We start from the raw sequence: 5,019 nt of genomic DNA on the forward strand, positions 1-5,019 counted from the left end.
TGATCGACAAGGCTCTCATCATATACTCCCTCCTATCGTGTCTGGGCAGAATTGCAGACACTTTCAAATTCAACCCTAATTCTCGGCTTTTGTTCAACAGTGACCTGTACTTGTTAAGTAATTCTGCCGGTCTCCTACTCTTAATATTATTAGTGCCAACGTGTACAACTATATCACCTTTTGTGCCCTTAAAAGATGATATTCGCTCCACAACGTCATCAACCTTTGCCCCTGGCAGACAGTTGTCATGATGGATAAAAGTGTTCTTGATTGCGAGGCGACAGAGAGTGGTAATCAACGGTCATTGCTGTTTGCGGACTAATGTTATTAGTGGAGTCCCCCAGGGTTGGTTAGGTATTGAGCCCGCTGTTGTTTTGTATATTTATCAATGATATTGATGAAGGTATATCAGGTTTAATGTCCAAGTATGCAGACAATATAAAGGTAGGCTGGGTTGTTAATGACATTAATGGCAGTGTGCTACTGCAACGGGATCTAGAAAAGTTAAGTAGATGGGCTGAGAAGTGGCAACTGAATTTTAACATTGACAAATGCAAAGTACTGCATGTGGGTAGAAGTAACTGCAGAGAAACGTACCAAATGTGTTGTACTATACTTATGGTGGTAGAAAATGAAAAATACCTGGGAGTAATTGTGCAGTCAGATATGAAGTTTTGTGAGCAATGCAGAGTAAGTCATAGGGTATTGTCAATGATTTACAAGAATTTTGCTAGTAGGGAAATGAAGATGATTATCCCCTTGTACAAGGCAATAGTTAATCCATGCCTTAAGTTCAGTGTATAAGTCTGGTGGCCTCATTTTCGGAAGGATGTAGAGTTGCTTGAGCATGTACAGAGAAGGGAAACAAGATTGGTGAGGGGAACAAAACGATTCTCTTACGTAGAAAACCTTAAGTTTTGCAGCGGCTGGAGACTAGGCACCTGCGAGGTGATCTGATTGAGGTGTATAAGACCAGGGCCAGATTTACAGATAAGCTAAACAAGCTACAGTGCCTCGCTCCATCTTAAAAAATACTTTTTTTTTTATATTGCCACAGGCGTTAAAGATAACCAAAGGTGTAACAGTGAGATGTCCACTCATACGTGCTATAGCTTAAGGCCACAAGTTTAAATCCGGTCCTGTATGAGGCTTTGGATGGGCTCACACTGAATAATTCTGATGGGTTTCTTCCACATGCTCAGATTACAAACCTGAGGGAATATATATATTCAAATTCAGGAAAGAGTTGTAGAATACAGGGGCTGAAATTTGGCTTTACCCAGCTGGTAGTTGATTGCTGGACAAGCTTCCATCTGTCGAAGTTTATAGATTAAATAAATTCAAGGAGGAACTGGACAAACTTTTAGAGGAAATGGATGTGTCAATTTTTTTTTTTTTTTTTTGGCTGATTCTACATAAGCCCACATACTTGCTTTCTGGCATCACATGCCTATACTATTTACTACTACTACTACTACTACCCCACTCAACCAAAGCCAGAATGACGGGCAAAGAAGGCACTCCATGCTAGCGGACACTGTAATGACCTCCATCACGAATACATAGATAAAATGGATTCCAATGCACGACTCGCATTTACATTTAACATTACATTGTTTCCTGTCATAGAGTGGCACCTGGATCTGCATCCATCTCCACCAATATAATTGTAGGCATAATACTCAATCTGAATTGAAATCATGACTCAGACCAAAGCAAAAGGCTCAGCCTAAATGGAATGCTGTGGTTCATGGCAGAACTGAGAAGGGGGCAGTTGCCCTCTGACCCACAGCCTTTTAAAATGCACTGCTTGCTTGATGATTGTGGACAATCAGATACGGGACATGATATTGCCAAGGGGGATGTCTGTGTGTGCACAATGTAAGGAGTGTGCGGAAATGAGGCAACAACTAAGCATCATTATGGGCCTATATGATAGCTTGAAGGACGGTGGATACCCTCGAAGGATCGAAATTGAGGGGCCCATCAAGCTCTCAGCTGCCCACATCAACACAAGAGCTTGCAGTTGATCATCACGCAACACAGTTGGAATCCCCAAGGCAGAATGTGCTGGTCCCACAGGAACTAGTAGTTGTTGGTGACTATTGTCAGGGAAACGGGGAACATGGTATGTAAAAAGGATAAGTGGGCCAGGGTATGTCTGCCAGGGGCAAAGGTTGATAACGTTGTAGAACAGATATCATCTTTTAAAGGCACAAAAGGTGATATTGTACACGGCACTAGTGATATTGAGTAGGAGACCGGCGGAATTACTTCACAAGTACAGGTCACTGTTGAAAAAAAGCTGTGAATTAGGATTGAATTTGAAAGTGTCTACAATTCTGCCCAGACGCAATAGGAGGGAGTTTAGGATTAGAGTCTTGTCGATCAATTCGTCCCTGGAAATATTGCACAGGGCTCAAGGGGTAGAATTTTTTTCAGCCTGGTCTGTACTTGTTAACAAGAGAGACTGCTTCAACAGGGATGGGATACACTTCAATAGAAAGGGTGCAAGAATATTTGCAGATGTTACAACAAAGAGAAATGGGTCGAAAAACTGCTGATTTGGCGGGATACAAGGACTAAAATATTAACAGTAGCCACTGGCAGAGGTTAAAGTGATTCTTGCACTGCTTCTATTGGAATGAACAGCAGCCCAGAAAACAAGATGCAGGGTATTTCAGAGACTGCTGGGAGTCATTGAGGAACAAGTAAACACATAGGCTGTGTTAGGTTAGCTAAGAATAGGAACAGGTGCATGTACACAAATGCTAGGAGTTTGGTAAATAAATTTGATGAATTTGAGGTATTGCTCAAAACATCAAAGGCAGATGTTGGGACATCAGAGACGTGGTGTCACACAGATATAGGGAAGGCCGAATTGGAATTTTAGGAGTACAATGTGTACAGGAAGGATAGATAGGATAGGAAGGGAGTAGAGGTTATGCTATTAGTGAAGAAATACAAAATCCAAGGAAACAAAGCCAGTCGACATCGCTGGACAGTGCAGTGTCGAGTCAGTTTGGTGTGACATAAGCATTGGGAGATAAAAATTGAGAGTAGGAGTCTGTTATAGGCCTAATGACTCTGATGAGTATAACAAGAACTATATTATATAGTTCTTATTATACTATTAGTATAATAAGACTTTTTTTTTTTTTTTGTAAATGATTGTTCGATTTTCCCGGAAGTTTCGGGAGGCTGTAAAAATGTAAACCTCTGGCTTTTTGGCCGTGAAGTGCATTAAAGACTCTCTCTCTCTCTCTCTCTCTCTCTCTCTCTCTCTCTCTCTCTCTCTCTCTCTCTCTCTCTCTCTCTCTCTCTCTCTCACACACACACACACACGCACACGCACACACACACACGGTACAGGGAAATAGAGTGGGCCTGTAAATCAGAGTCTTGTAATGGGGGATTTTAATTTCCCAGATAATGACTGGAATTTGTGGGTTGGTCACTTACACACTAGCAAGGCTTTTGTGGATTCATTGGATAATTGTTTTCTACATCAGCATGTTCGGGAGGCAATTAGAGGGAGTAATACTCTTGATCTGATTATCAGTACTGATTCTTCATGCATTAAGAATCTTCAGATAAAGGAACCACTAGATGGCAGTGATGAAGTGGGATTTACTCAAAGAGGTAACTAACATCAGGGATAAAAGGAAGGGTTTTTGCTTTCCTAAATGCGACTACGGTGGTCTGAGACAGTATTTAAATTCTATACGGTTGGACCAACTGATGATGTTATCAACAGCAAATTCAAAATGGGAAGCATTCAAAGAATTTATCTTCGAAGCTATTAGGCTTTACATACCAACTAAGAAATATTGTTCAAGGTTTGGGCCTAAATGGATGTCAGATGAACTAATGAGACACATGGCAGAGAAGAAAAATTCATGCGATACACATAAATTAATGGGTCACATGGAAGTCTGTGATAGATATAATCTGGTCTGTAACCAAGTCACAAAAGAGATTAGGCAGGCAAAGGATGCAGTGAATAACAACAAAGAGTTCTTTACCTATGTACACCCTAGAAGAAAAGGGACGAATCAGATTGGTCCACTGGATATTATTATTATTAGCCATATGGTGCAAGGAATCACGAGACTTATGCTGCACCAGCCAAAAAAAATTCCCAAGTTACCATGAGAGAGAGAGAGTGAGAGACAGAGAGAGAGAAGAATCATGATATCCAGCTCAGGACGCTGGATGTGCCAAGCCCATACCCACCAGATGTGAGCCTCTGGAGTTTGATGGATCGACTGTTGATGATTCTCCTCAGGTAGCTAACAAACAATTTGAGTATTTTGCATCTACATTCACACATGAGGAGTTATTTAGGGAGGGGAATGCCAGAGGTGAATTGAATTCTGTCAGTGAGCTAGATGATTTTGCAATAACTGAGAGGAAAGTGGAGGAGGAGAAATTGATAAAGTTAAACAAAAACAGGCACCCAGGGTAGATGGGCTCCATCCAGTTATATTAAAGGAGGCAGCAAAGGAAGTATGCAAACCCTTAGCCACAATTATGAGAGCTTCCTTGGAGTCAGGAGAGGTACCTAATGGAATAGGGTTGTGCAAATCCACAAAGGAGGATCAAACTGAATAGTTTGACACAAGTAATAACAGTCCTGTTAATTTAACTTCTGTTCAAGGAAAATTAATGAAAGCACTGGTTAAAGAAGCACTGCAGGATCATCTAGTCAAAACTTCAGTTATAGCTCGGACACAGCATGGTTTTGTTAAGGGAGTGTTTTGCCTGACCAATTTGGTTGGATGCTATGATGTGATCACAAAGGAACTAGATGCATGGGAATAACTTCGATATCATATATTTGGATCTTAGAAAGGCTTTTGATACTATTGTACATGGAAGACTGCTGAGCAAATTGGAGTAGGGTAGCATTGGACGCAAATTGCTGCTATGGATAAAGGGATGGTTGAGTGGGAGAAAACAGAGAGTGGTAATCAATGGACACTGCTCTTCGTGGACTAATATTATTAGTGGAGTCGC

The sequence above is a fragment of the Mastigoproctus giganteus genome, chromosome 13 (assembly GCF_048544385.1).
Source record: "Mastigoproctus giganteus isolate SK-2022 chromosome 13, ASM4854438v1, whole genome shotgun sequence".
In the NCBI taxonomy this organism is placed as follows: Eukaryota; Metazoa; Arthropoda; class Arachnida; order Uropygi; family Thelyphonidae; genus Mastigoproctus; species Mastigoproctus giganteus.